At 35.5% G+C, this 15,259-nt stretch overlaps 1 long non-coding RNA gene across 5 annotated transcripts in view; it reads left to right on the forward strand.

Moving 5' to 3' along the window:
• Window positions 1-15,259, forward strand: part of LOC140684319 (uncharacterized) — a 73,565-nt gene that overhangs the window by 19,345 nt on the left and 38,961 nt on the right. For 4 of the 5 annotated variants that reach the window (XR_012056448.1, XR_012056444.1, XR_012056445.1 and 1 more), the window contains one exon: window positions 4,478-5,455. This is a non-coding gene — a long non-coding RNA (uncharacterized lncRNA). Of the gene's footprint in view, window positions 1-4,472; window positions 5,456-15,259 lie in introns of all 5 variants that reach the window. The other variant, XR_012056446.1, reaches the window with a different exon arrangement.

Genomic DNA, 15,259 nt, shown 5'->3' on the forward strand with positions numbered 1-15,259 from the left:
TTGTTAGAATCCTTGGTTTCAGTACGGTCAGTAGCTTAATCATGCACTATTTAAATAATTATTTTCTGACCTTTTGACTTCATTCAGTGCTACTTATGAACATACATTCACAGAAAACATTTACATATGCTATATCATAGCTGCGCGCTGCAGTCACAGGAAGATGTTCCCTGGCCAGCTCAGCCCCCAGACCGCTGTGCAGTCACGGGAGCGGCCGCCCCCAAATCTCTGCGGAGTCCCCCCGGCTGGTGGTGCAGGGGCCCGCAGCTGGTGTGGGGAACACGGCAGCAGCACAGCACCAGGAACCAGGCAAAGGAATAGAGGGGGTCACTTGTTTGAGTTCCAAGGAAGGTTTATTTCCCCAGAGGATTCAGGGACAAATGACGATTATTAGGCCAAAAAGCTGCTTTTAAGGCAGGACTAAGGGGAGGACACACCCTTTTCCCAATAGGAAGGCATTAGGGGAGGGGTGCAGGGTCAGGGCTATCCAATAGAAGCCACCAAGGGGAAGGAGCAAGCCCTGCAGCCCAATCTTGCTTTAAGGAAGGGATGAAGGGCAGGGAACATTCCAGAAGGGAACAAAGGCGACACAAGGAGATTGACAGGTGGATTGACATGCACTTAGCGGGAGAATCTTGGGGTAAACAACTCAGGACTGAACCATCAGGGAAGCCAAATGGGGTACATGGAATGAACCCTTACAAACTTCAACAAGAAATATTTAAAACCTACTACAAAAGAACAAACTGAAAACAACAGACTACCACACTATATTTTATTTTTTAATTATTCAAGCTATAAAGATAAACCTGGTATTTGATCAAAATTAATTTCCAAGGCTTGTATTTAAAAAATGGTAAAAATAATTATAAATTTTATTCATCTACAGAGAGGGAGAGGAACTTTTCAGAGAGAGTGAGAGATTTGGATTAGAAAAAAGAATATATACAGATATAAAAGAATATTCACTATATATTTCATATATACATACAAGAAATTATTCTGGACTTACTCATCAAAACAAAACAAAACCCAAGTAATTGGAGAGCACACTGGATTTGGTCCAAATTCTCATTTTCTGTCTTGATTTCTTTGTTCAGACATCAGTTGTGCTGAGTATTTACATTGTACAATATAAACTAATTTATGGCACTTACATCATTACCTAACATGCTGTTAATCATCTGGCATGCTGTGAAACGTTCAGATGTGTAACAGCCTTCCCCTGCTTTGGAATATCATTGATTCATTGCTTACTTTTCCTTTAAGGAGCTGAGAGGGATGCAGTCCTGATACTGTCTATATATCTAAAGGGACTCTAACTCACAGAAGAACACAAACATACTGTACACAGATGTTTCACACTCTTTTTGTGTTGGATTCGCTTTAGGGTCATTTTATTTCTCTTAGTAAGATAATTGCTATAACAAATTGAGGGGAACATTGTTTCCACACTGATTGCAAATTCAATGAAGAACATCACAAAGACAACATGAAATTAGATGGCTGCTTAGTGCAAAAAACATTTTTTTCAGTGAATAGAACAGCAAAAATCCTCTCTGCTGTATTAAATGGTATATATAATAATTGGAAGCAAAGATTTATGTTCTGTGATATTTTATTAGCTGTGACTGTTTTTGCAGACTTTACTCTCCCTTAAAATCTATACAACCTTTATTGTTCCTTTTGAAATTCACTTTTTGGAGAATTTATCAGAGAATCATTTCATTGTTTGGGTTGGACTTAAAAAACATCTAGTTCCAATATCCCTGTCATGGGCAAGGACACCTTCCAATGGACCACATTGCTCAGAGCCCCATCTAACCTGTTCTTGAACACCTCCAGTTGTGGGCATCCACAGTTTCTCTGGGACCTCTCCCAGTGCCTCACTACCCTCACCTTAAAGAATTTATTTCTAGTATCTAATCTAAAAATCTATCTCCTCTTTCAGTTTGAAGCCATTTCCCCCTTGACCTGTAAGTCCATACATTTCCTTTTCACCTTTCCTGTTGCTCTCTTCAGGTGCAAGGTGTTTCTGGAGCCTCCTGTTCTCCAGGCTGAAGAACTCCAGATCTCCCTGCCTGTCTTTAAAGGAGAGTGGTCTGATTATTTTTGTAGCCTTTCTCTGAACTTGCTCCAACAGGTCACCATCATTATGTTGGGCATCCTAGAGTTGGGCACAGCACTCTAAGTGGAGTTTCAAAAGAGCAGAGTCGGGGCAGAACCACATCCCTCGCCCTGCTGGCCATGCTGCTTTGGATGTGGTTGGCTTTAGGGGAGAAGAGTGGACTGGAACTGTGAGGTATGACTAGATTCACTGGCTTAGTCAATTACATAGTTGCATAAACATATTTCTTGATTTTTTTTTTCTACTTCTTCTTTCAGACTTCTGATTTGGAGGCACTATATACACATGAGAGAAAAATCAGTCTGCAAAAATCTGTGAATAAAAAATTTTAATATTAAAGATATTTACATTACTTATTGCAATTACAATATTAATATTTCAAAGACATAAGTCTTTTTATATGTTAATGTATTAATCTGACTTACTTTACAACATTGATGCCAATGCAATCTTCCACTTAATTTATTCTTGATGTTATGAATTATCAAAATTTCATGTTTAAAAAGTAAAAACTTATGATTGTATAAAATTTTTAACTAGTGGTAAATGTATTTCTGGAAAGCTGGAATTTTGAGATCCTGCAATAGAAAAATGTAATATTTGGTCACAGGGAAGAGATGAAGCAGAGAATAACAGTAGAAAGGAAGGAAAGAGTGCAGAAAGATGCAGTAAACACTGCTGTCACAGCAAACATCAAGAAAAGCCAGATGATGCTTTTTGATTTCGACATAGCTGACAGTGTTTATGAATTAATAAATATCACAAGTCAATTTCTGAAAGAGTGTTGAATGCTTGTAGGACTTTTCCCTCATTTCAGCTTGTGATAAGCTGCTCTGGTTATGTTAATTTTCCTATTTTTTATCTAGAAATTGCATTCCAGTGGTAGTTCTGCCATATGCCACAAAATCTATCCAAAGGTTTTGTGACTTTCATTAATAAATTAAGTAATTATCCTTTATAGACCTCTACCAGTCCCTTAAAAATCTCATCTGGGATTTTTAGTTATCAAAGAATTGATGAATTAACTTCTCAGATAGTATGAGCCTTACACAGTTGCATTGATTGCAATTAAGTCCTTACTGAGTGGGAAAAAAAGTATTTTCACACTAAGTAACTAGCTTGGTTTAGTAGCTCTCAGTAGAGGGATCGAGCACCTCTCGTGTGAGGAAAGGCTAAGAGAATTGTGTTTATTCAGCTTGGAAAAGAGCAGGCTGACTTACTGGTGGCCTTCCAGTACACAGAGAAGCCTAGAAAAAAAGAATTTGAGAGTTGTGTTGGAAGGGACCCACAAGGATGATGGGGTTTAACTCCTGGCCCTGCACTGCACCATCCCCAAGAGCACTGTCCAAATGTATCTTGAACTCTGTCAGGCTGGTGCTGTGACCACTTCCCTGGGAAGCCAGTTCCAGTGCCCAGCCACCCTCTGGGTGAAAAAACTTTTTCTAATATGCAACCTAAACTTCTCCTGACTCAGGTTCATGCCTGGTTCATTCTCTTGGGTCATGTCATCTATCACCAGAGAAGAGATCAGTTTCTGTCCCTCCTCTTCCACTTGTGAGGCTATTGAAGATCTCAATGAAGTCTCCCCTCGGACTCCTCTTCCTCAGGCTGAACGGATCAACTGACCTCAGTCACTTCTTATATGGCTTCCCCTCAAGGCCCTGCACCATCTTTGTTGCCTTCCTCTGGATATTCTCTAATAGGTTTGCATCTTTCTCATATTGTGATGAACAAAACTGCACACAATATTCAATGTGAGTCTGCAACAACATAGATGGAGAGAGACATTTTGTAAAGACAGGACAAGAGTGAGTGGTTTCAAACTGAAAAAGAATAGTTTTAGATTAAATATTAGAAAGACATTATTTATGATGAAGGTGGTGTAGTACAGGAAGAGGTTGCCCAGAGAAAATTTCAGTGCCCCATCCCTGGAAGTGTTCAGGGTGAGGCTGGATAGGACTATGAGCAACCTGGTCTAGCAGAAACTGTCCCTGCACATGGCAATGCAATGGAGTTGGAACCATATGATTTTCTGCAGGGAAGAGACGAAGCAGAGGTTCTTTCCAGCCCAGGCAATTCTGTGATTCAAATGTAACTTTAGTAATTTAAATTTTTTAGTAATTTTAGTAATATAAATTTTTAAAAGACAAAAAAGAGATCATTTTATCTGAGAACAATATTTTTTTAATGTGTATAAGCAGTTGACGTGTTTTTTTGACAAGGATATATTTTGTGTTTTAGATTTGTTAAGCTGCATATCCCAGAACTAACAAAAATGCATTTCTGTTTTTAGTTTGAAGGAGTTAAACCAATCCCTGACACTAATATTTTCTTTTTCCTTAAGGACAGTATATGATCCTACTCCTATTAATTACAAGGACTAAGAAGAGGATGGGAAATATCAAAATAACTTCCTATCTAGGTACTGTTATATTCATAAAATATGAAGTTCTAGTCGAGAACTCTTCATGAAATATGAATCCTACTCTAGTAACTCTTCTGCCGTAAAACTTAATGCAGTCTTTTTGTTTAACATGTTAAATGAAAAATACTTCCTTTATTAAGTACTTTGCTGCTGACAAATCACTGGGTACCCATGTACTATAAGCAAAGCAAAACCTTTGTAAGAAACTATTTTCAAACAGAATGCATCTTGCATGATCACTGCATTTGGGTCAAAGTCTTATTTACAATAGATGTGGATGGTCTATTTTTTTTTTGTTTGTTTGTTTGTCTTGACACTATAGTTTTTGTTATCATTCTAGAACACTAGTATATAACATATCTATTATGCCCTACATTAAATGCATACATTATTTTGGCATTCTTTTGGTCTTCTTATGTAATTATTTATGAGATACTAACATCCTAAATTTATACCCATTTTTAAGGGTTTATATAATACACATAGACTTCAACTATGTTAAAACTCTCTTACTTTTCTGTTTGGACTTGCAGAGAGTTTCTTTGCACTTTCTTTTAATTTCATTTTCTTTGCTCTTCTAGGCACCACTCAAGGCAGAAATTACTAAAGTTACATTTGAAAACCCCACTTATAATTTTTGTTTCTGAAGCTAAACAATAGCTTGTTTGTAATAACCTCAACTAAGCCTTGGGCAATTCTCAAGTTATAGTCACATAAACTCATCAAAATTTTGATAATTTTTGTGGCCTTACTGAAAGAATCTGAAAGATGTTTAAATCTCTTAAATTTTGTATCAGATTCAGATAGTTAATGGGAAAAAAAACCAAAACAGAGGACTATGAAGAAACTCAAAAGAACATCCAACCTCCCTCCTGTTCAAAGATGGTTTAGGATTGCCTAAGGTAGGTACTTATCACTATGCAGTTGAAACTATAAAGGAAATTCTTCATTCTCTCTCCTTGGTTCATTTCCATTCTTTGACCTTTTAAGTAAAAGGTTTTTTGTATCCTAAATGTTATCTAAAAAATAAAAATAAAAAAAAAATTCTTATCTCCTTAAGCAGAGACTACAGGAAATGATTCTTTTTTTTTATAACAGCCTCTAAAAATTTTAAAAATGTTTTCGTGTTTTTCTTCATGTTTTATTCTTGTAATGTAGCAATCGTGGGGGAGTTTCATGTTTGATTTCCAAGCATTCCTAATGGCAAAATTAAAGGAATGAATTAGCAAGGATATTAATTTGCATATTCTTCATGCATAGTGGAATTCAAAGAAGATAATCTATCCAGAAATAGAGAAAGAGCTTATTTTACAAACTCTACATGACTTTCTGTGTGTTCATGATGAAATATTTTAGAATAGTCTCTGCCATATATGGCTGCAATACTCTGACAGAGGTCTTCACATTAATGAGTAGAACAAAACAATTTCTCTTCTTGTTCTTTATCCTTCTAATACAATCCAAAAAGATACTTTTCCCATTATACTGCTATTCTCTGCTTGGCCCTTCTCCACTGCAATATGCATATTTTTGTCTGACTCTCAAGTATTCTGTTTTGTATTGATTCATCTGATTCTCCTGGGTGTAGTTCTTTGTATTTCTGTATAATAAAGTTCTTTTGGTTAATATTTTGTTCACTTCTCCAGTCATCAGAGTCAGTTTGAGTTCTAATCCCATTGCTCAATGTGTTTGCAAAGGCTTTTTGCTATAATTTGAAAAACATGTAGGTTAATTTTCAGTTTCACATTCCAATTTGTTGTAATATCTCCATTAATATTAATTATTAAATTCATTAATCAAAACCAAATGCATCATATCTTAGCTTATCTGATTTTACCTCTTAAAAAAAAAGCTACATGAATTTCTAAATAAAAAAATAGATAGTTTAGAATGCTACTTATAAATGAAAAGAAGGAAAAAGTCCCTTTCTTAAAAAGAAATGTCGATTTTTCTAGCACTAAGAATTTGTTTCATTGTTTTCAACTATGTCTCGAGTATTGGAGTATATTTTTTCATTTACCGTAATTTTGCTTTTTCATTTTTTGTAAGTGCTGATAAATATTATTTCACAGAATTGTGACCTATATATATACATGCACATACCACCTTGTGTATGTATTACCTGCAACAGAAACATTGGAAAAATTATGATTTTTCAATCATAATTATTTATAGAAATCTTCAATAATTGCAGAATGTTCTGCTTTATTTTCTTTTAAATATTCTTATATGGTTATTCTTATATGGAAAAATTTACACAATTCATTTAATATATAGCTAGGAAATTTTTTAAATTTCTTTATGCACTGAACTTATCAACCTAAACTTCAAATCCTTTTCTGTTTTGCTGCATCTGAGAACTGCATTTTTGTAGAAAATCAAGCTCAAAGGGACCTCTGAGGTCTTATGTAAATCAGTTTTATTTGCCCATCACAACTGATTAGGTCCTTGAAGCACTTCCCAGTTGAAGGCCAATGATTTCCTTCGAGCTGCATTGCTCAGCATTTTCAAATCAGAGCCTGCCATATGGGCTGCAATAGGCAGCTTAAACAGGGAACTGCTGCTGTCTTATTCTGACTGCAGTGGGGTAGGGACGAGCTGAGAAGCAGACCCCAGGCATGGCAACCTCTGGCAGGAGGCAACAACACACAGCTGGCAGTGGGTGAGACAGTAACATCTTCATTTGACATGCTGCCTCTGAAAAAATGATGTATGAGCACGCTATAAATCATTCTTGTTGCAGAGGAATATTTAGAAAATACCTTTCAAGGCCTTTATTGCTTCCTCTCCCTAAGAATTGCAGGTGTAAATTGCTGTAACAGTTTAAGTGTGAGGAAAATCCTGTTGAAATATTTACAAATATGCAAACAATTTTTCACCTAAGCAAACATTTCCACCGGAGGGACTGACTTTTAAAGAAACATCCACTACTCTCTTACAGCCTGTATACCCACATATATTTGTTATTTTCCACTTCATTTTTATTTCAGCTATGAAACCATAAAAAATTCCTAACCTGATACCTCTTGATACCTTGGGATATTTCAAGATATATCAAGGTAGCTACTGTGAATAGGACACTGTACTGTGTACCCAGTAAAAAAGACTGAAGGCCTTAAAATAACGACCAGTGAGATCATCAGTACCCTTACTCCCACAAGGTGGTCTCAGAGCACTTGAACCTTTACGTTATTAGTAGTAGCAATATTTTATGAAAAGTATGGCCAAAGCATTGGACTCGGAGACCATTTCTGTAGATACCGTTGTTTTAGAACACATGTAAGAAGAAAGAAATCTGTTGCTTCTGTATATATTCCTGCACATTTTCCTTAGGTACCAAAGTGAATGGAATCTGTAGAAGAGAAAACAATGGTCATGAAAGAGTGACTGAGAAAAGCCAAACACGATCTAACAGGAGAACCAAGAAACCAACCAGAAGTCCCCCTTAACCAAAAAAAAAAAATCCAATTTCACAATACCTCCTGGATTTTTCAATTCAATTAGTCCACACAAATGAAGATCTTGAAGAGTTTGCATAGGGTATTCTTAGTTCTCAATTACTAAGATTGGCTTTGCTGTTTTACAAACCTTACTATTAAAACACAAGGTAATTTAGCATGGATACAAACCAAAAATAAAGTCCTTGTTAGAAAGAAGTGTTGAATATCTGGAAGTAGGAGTTATTTGATAATAAGACATTTTAACATCCTGGACTGTAGGATTGCATGCGTGTGCTGCATACATTCTGCAATTGTTAGCTAAGTGCAGGCACCTACAGTTTGTCACTACGAGTGGGTAGTGACAGTAGAATACACATACTTTTGATGGCTGCTACAGCAACATTTTACCCAAAAAGAGATTTAAACACCTAGATTATGACAAAAAAAAAAAAAAAGAACCCCTGTCTTTTTCCTCTCTTCTCTGCAATGAGCTTGTCTTTTCACATTTTCACTGCATTTCCACTTTCAGTCACTTCTATTTTCTGTGGAAAGGTTCTGTAAAATCTAAGGTAGATAGACATCATCTGCACACAATTTGAAGAAAGAAAGAGAAAGATGCTGTTCTCAATTTTGTAAATAGTATGTAAGTTGTATGACCTTCCTACTGACAGTTTCTTAAAGATGCATATTTCTTACAAGAGATTCAGTTCTGTGCTTCATCTGCACTCTTATGGCGAATATAACTACTATCTAAGAAGCCAAATGTTTTTGCTTTTGCTGTGTGCCTTTGGAGTACTGAAAAAATCAAAGCCATGGCAAATATTTCTGGAAAATATTAATAACATGCAAAGCTGTCAGATTATATACAAGGAGTGAGTAGGGCTATTATAGTAAGTAGCTGGGGAAAAGTATTATTTAGTAATTCATATGTTCTATTTGCCTCTCCACAACCATGAATCCCAGTATCTCTTTATTTATGTATAGCAAATGGTTACATAAAAATTGAAAGCATAAAGTTTTGATTGTCTAACAAGGAACTCAAATGTTCTGGCAATTGTAATAAATGCTAAGTCTGAATAGTGGTTAAGTGCTTTGCTGGGAGTTGCTTCAGATTTTATTTTTCTCCTAAAATTTTAATTTAATCCTTTTTTTTTTTCTTAAAAAATTAATTTAGTGCCTTTTTATCATCCCAAAATTCAATCTGTAAATGCACTTTCCCCTAAAAATTTGTTTCCACCACATAAGATGTGGAAACAAATTACTCTAAATGCTTTTAGGGGATGTCAGAGAGAATGTGTAGTGCTTTATTGGAGGGATATTTTTTGGACTGTGTTTCTACTGTACCAAGGAGATCTTTGAAAGATTTAGTTTAAATGAAACACCAGAAATTAACATGATACTGCTTTCTATTTTAAGTTTTGGGGGTTTAGACAATTTTCTTTCAAGGCAAAATATGGTACATTAATTGACATGTATGGAAAAAAAAATCTTTATGTTTCTGTAGAGAGGGTTCCCTAAACAGGAGTATGGTGGAGATACTGTCAGTAAGAGTATGAGATCAAAGTGAGGTAATGGATATTACATTTACAAATACCTACAGGAAAGGCCACAGCAAGATTCCTGCAGCTAGATTTATTCTACAGTTTATCACCAATAAAGCTATTATAAGAATATTGGTTTGACAGACTTCTTTTAGGTAATTGAATCAATTAGGTAAATGATTGTCTTATTAGCCATAGAACATAACTAGATTTGGGAATACAAAAAGATCCAGATATGGAATTAAATCTTATCACATAGCATAAAAGGAAAGTTTGGCCAAAACATAAAGCTCCAAGGTATAAAAAGGGAGCCAGCTCATGGTCAGATTTCCATATGGAGTTCTGTTTAATCTGGGCAGACAGAAACCTTGGAACTAAAAACTATATATGAGCATAAAAGGGGAAATAGATTAATTCAAGCAACAAAACCTTGTCATTTTCATATAACTTCAAAAGAGAGTATCTGAGTCAAAAGCCGTCTTAGTGAATATTTATAGGATGGCTTAAGGATATTTCCACATAATTTCTGCAAGAAATAGAAAAACCTCAAACACATCATAAAACTATGAGATTATGGCTGATTAAAAGCATACCATTATTTACTGTATTTTACCTAATTTTCTAATGCTCCTCCATTAACTCCTGTGCCCCCTGTATTTCCGTTTATTCCTAGTCTGTCTTTCTTGTATTGTTGGCTGTGAGATTCTAGCCTCCTGTCTTTCATTCTAAAAGACATTTCTGATCTACATTAAACAATTACTTGTGCTTTTCTTTCACATCCTTTCTGATGTTCTACATTTTCAGGCTGCCTCTGTTACTTCTCTCACCACATTATTAACTCCCAAGTAACTACTTTCTCTAGCACTGTTTTCTAGTCTCTATAGAGTTTGTAGTAGGGATTTCAGTTAATGCATTGTAAAGCCCTGATTGCTCTATTGTGGATGTACTGATTTCAGCTGAACTACAGAGATTTATGCCGGCCCAGAGAGCAGTCATTGTGTATTTGAAATTACCTAGGTTTATTGAATTAAACCTATTTATAAAGGAAAGCATTACTCCAACCTTGCTTTGAAACCTGTAAATCTTTGTAGAATCACTTGACATGAATGATTTCAAAAGTATTTCAAAGTTCTTGCCCGTGGATCACATTACAGCATTCAAAAGATACTTACATTAATTTTTGAGTAGTATAGAAATAGGCATTTTAAAATAAACAGTAATAGAATGAGATGCCTTTTTCAGAGAGAAAAAACAACGTTTTGTCTTCTCAACCTCTTCATATCTTTAGGCAATGATCTCCCATTGCAATTTATGATCCAAATTAAAATTTATTATAAAATGTGACTAGCTGATTCTAGTCAGGTTTTCCAGTTGTTAAACATTGTCTCTTATCAAGAAATCATGATCTTGATTAAAAGATAGAATAAACCATGTCATACCTGCTCAGCAGAAAGATATAATTTCATTTGTCCAGTGCATGCATAGAGATTCACAAACACCTAAATTGCTGATAAGATGTTTATATTAAATATATTTATTATTTAAGAATTCTTTCTTTTCTTTTGTTTACTTTTTTTCTTAACATTTCCTTGGTATAGGGATAAATCCTTTTTGTTCTGTTTCTGTGCTCTTTAACAGATGCAAAACCAGCTATTACAATATAAGACTATTTTTTCAAATTAGAAAGATAAATACACAGCATCTCTAAGTCTCAGGCTATGATGTTTTCAGAGCACAATGGCAGCATTCATGGACGAATATAGCATAGTGTTCCTAAAGCTTGCTTGTCCCATGTGTGGTTTATACAGCTGCAGATTATAGATACTGAAGAAATATTCACATAGACTAGAGTGAGATCAAGATGAGAAATTATTAGAGAAGTAGAATAAAGAAAAAAGAAAAAGAGAGAAAGAGAGAAATTATTAGTCTCTCTATTAGAGAAAGACACCAAAACCCTGACAGATATCCAGTGGACAGGATCATGGTGACACAATTGAATCGAGTGCTCACCTCCAGTCTACCTGTGGGTGTCTAGTAACTGCTTACATGTAGAAGACATGCAGAAGCTTGGGCATCTGTGCATCTAAAACAGTATCTGGTAACTATGAAAAATAGCATGGAAATCTATTTGAAAGGGACATGAGATAGATGTAATCACCAATAGTTCTGGGACTCCCGGTCCTTTTTTATGTGACTTGCACAGGTAGACTGTTATATCTGTAGCATCAGTAGGAGTTTTCTAAGCATTTTCATGGACAAAGAGCAAAGATTAAATTAAGAAGCTTTATACAATCCTCACTGACAACTATAGTACAGAATCCTCAATATTTTGAGGAGAGTGAGTGGCAGAGTCTTTTCACCACATGCAACAATAAGTCTTTTTTTTTTTTTTAATTCCATTTAAGCTATTTTGGGGAAAAATAAATCATTGAAATGGAAGAGAAAAAATTCTGGAGAAAAATTGTGATAGAGTGGAGGGAGGTTTAGTTCTCATGGCTGTAGTTGCCAAGGAAAGAAGCAGTGACAATAATAGGTTTAAGGCTTTTATGCTTTTTATATTGATATACTGACATAGTTGATTATTTTTAAAAAATCAAACATGCATATCCACACAAGCAACATTTCCATACATATTCATTTAAATATTAATAATATTTAAATATTATTAATATAATTTTTAAACCTGTGTATGTTGCCACTTATCTCTCCACTGATAATAGGATAGGTGTGTAAATTCTCTGGTTTAATAAGTAAAACTTCAAAGTAGAGAATTCAGAACAGACACCTTACCTTTATTATTGCTCTCCACTTCTAAAAGTACATCTACACCCTTATAATCCAAGGAAGTCAAATATATCAAAGACATGTCTGCAGAAGGATCTCTCTTTCATGTAAAAAATTATATAATCTGTTTGAATATAAATATAATTTCAAAAAATAAATTTTAGGGCAGCAATGATCTTGGTACTTAGCATGTGTCTGGCCTGTTTTCCTGTACAGAAAATAGAATAAAATTTTGTTTTTGTTTCCAACAGGGTAAAACTGTTTTTAACATATCACCTTGAAAGAGAAAGATTATCTGAAAAGAATAAAACATCATTACTGCAAATTAAACTTAAGCTTTTTTTTCAGATTATATATCTACTTTTAAAATTTTCTTTTCATAGTATATGTTACCCATGTAATCCTACTAGATTTTTAGAAACCAGGTAAAATTTGGAGAGAAAAAAAGCATCTTTTCTGATTGATTCTCATAGTCAATAAGCATACCTTTGCAAAAAGCTAGTTGACTACAATTAAGCAATGGTTGCAATGAATATTATTATAATTTTAGTAATATTTTTACCTGAGTCAGCCAGAGACACAGTAAATAATAAATTGTGAACATGCAAATGAACATCCACAAGTAATTTCCGCCTGTCGTGTCATGTGTGCATGGAGCGCTTACGTGCAAGAGGGGAGAGAGTGAAAGTACACTTTTTTTTCTGTAAAAGATCTTCAGACCTCACTGTAGTAAATAATGTCACCCTCAGCTTAATCTAGTCTTCTGTGAATATAAGACCTGATATTATCTCTTGGTGTATGGAATTTATACCCTTACTTTATAGTCTGATATTACGGCCAGTAATAAAGATGTTCCTTTAATAAGCAGAGTAAAAGGTCATGAGTTCATTCCTCTGGAGTGTCGTGATGCCTGTAAAGAAGTTATAACACGCCTAACAAAATTGCCTAGCTCTTCTTGTTCCCACTGATTTTTTGCTTTGGTGTTAATCTGCAGGAAAGATGGGGGTGAGAGAAGAGAGATAGAAATGAATTATGCCCTGAATTATGCCTAAAATGTTTGACAGTGGGATTCAAAATAGCATAATTAGACCAAGAAAAAAAATAATAGAAGTTATTATACTCACTATATGAGTGATTGATAGAAAGTCAGTTGGGGATTAGCAAATGAAAGTTTATATAATTTTACATTAAAAAAAATTTCCATTGCTTGGAGTGTGGGAGACATCGTGCAAACTCCTCACTTGCCAAAATGGCACCGATAGCATTTAAATAAAAAAATAAATAGCATTTATTTTTCAGTTTTACCAGGTTCTTGCAGGTATTTCCTTACAAACTACACTTTTTGCAAATCCATGTGCACAGATATGTGTCAGGAATGACAGAAAAAATATCTGTATCATAAATAAATTAATTCATAATAGTTCAAAATTAGGATCCCTAATTTTTGCAGGCTGCTCTATCTACTCGAGTTCTACCTCTGAGTTGAAAGGGCGAGAAGATAAGGGCCAAGTAGCAAAGAATACTGCAAGATGTTGTTTTAGAGGTGTCACAGGAGATTGTAGAAGGCATCTGGAACCAATATTGACCATATGTATGAAAATGAAGTTTGCTTCACTATGAATTTTATTTAGACTGGCATGGTTATGACTTAGAAATGCCCAGACTTCTGCTCATTTCCAGATTCCAAGGTCTTCAGCTTTTTTACCCATTGAGTTTCTTATTTTTAGGAGAGCATCTGAAGAGGGACAAAAATGTTACCACAAATTATTTTAGAAAGCAAGGGAATCCCAGTGACACATATTGTCCCACTGGATGCAGCAAAATCAGCCTGTTAGAGAAGTACACAGTACACTGGCTCAGACACGTATGAGAAAGGGTGGTAAACGCGGGTGCAGGATGCACATGAGACCACAGAAAGGGGGAAGCAGTAGGAGATGTGAGAGAAGACACAGGAAGATACAAAAACAGGACATGTGAGGAGAAATGTGAAAAGGCCTGTCTGCAGAAATGAAATGGAAGAGGAATATGAAGGGGACATCGATGGAGACATGCTGGAAAATACACTCTTGGAAGGAGTTGATGTTTGGCAGAGGAGGCACTGTCCATGGGAACCCATGCTGGATCACAGATGGCCCTGGAGGACTGGGTCCAGGAATGATCCCACAGCAGGGAAGAAACAGACCTACAGAGAATGCAGCTTGTGGAGGGACTGGGGTACTGACAAGCCCAGAGGGACTGGGGCCCATACCTTACCAAGGCAGGGTAACCTGAAGTGTACAGCACCCCATGAGTGCTCCACACTGGAGCACAGAAAATAATTAAGAAGTGATGAACAGTGGAGGAAAAGAGTAAGATGCAAAGGGCACCAGAAAGAAAAGTGCTGTGCACTGACCTCAATCTCTTGCATTGCCCAATGCCTCTCCAAAAATGTGTGGGAAAGATTGCATGTATTGTGCTACAAAAGCAAGGGAAATTGAAGCTAGAAAAGAGGGAAGGAATGTGGTGGACTGGAGAAACCCTAAGAAACAAGCACAAAAGGTAGGGTTTTTTCCTAGGGTTGTTTTCTTTCATTTTTCAGTACCTGAGATCATAAATAAACATTTATGTCAGTTGGAAATAAATGAAATGAAGTGATAATCCTGGTATAAAGACTGTTTTTCCCATGGCAACTTAAATAAGTTTTTGTAATATTATTTGAGCAAAAATAACATATATCTAAGCATTTGTTGAAGTTCATGTTGTACCCAAGCTGATTGATTTATGCTTGGCCACATGAAAAGCCCATATCTTTTTCTTAGGTACCAGTTCACCCCTCTCACAATGAAATTGTCAATGCTCAGTTTATTTCCACATGTCCCACAAATAATTTAATGTTCCTTTGTGTATCTTGCTCAGATGGCAAAAAAGACTGCCTAGGGGATTATACAGATGTCCTTCAGTA

This window comes from Taeniopygia guttata, chromosome 5, assembly GCF_048771995.1.
Source record: "Taeniopygia guttata chromosome 5, bTaeGut7.mat, whole genome shotgun sequence".
NCBI lineage: Eukaryota > Metazoa > Chordata > Aves > Passeriformes > Estrildidae > Taeniopygia > Taeniopygia guttata.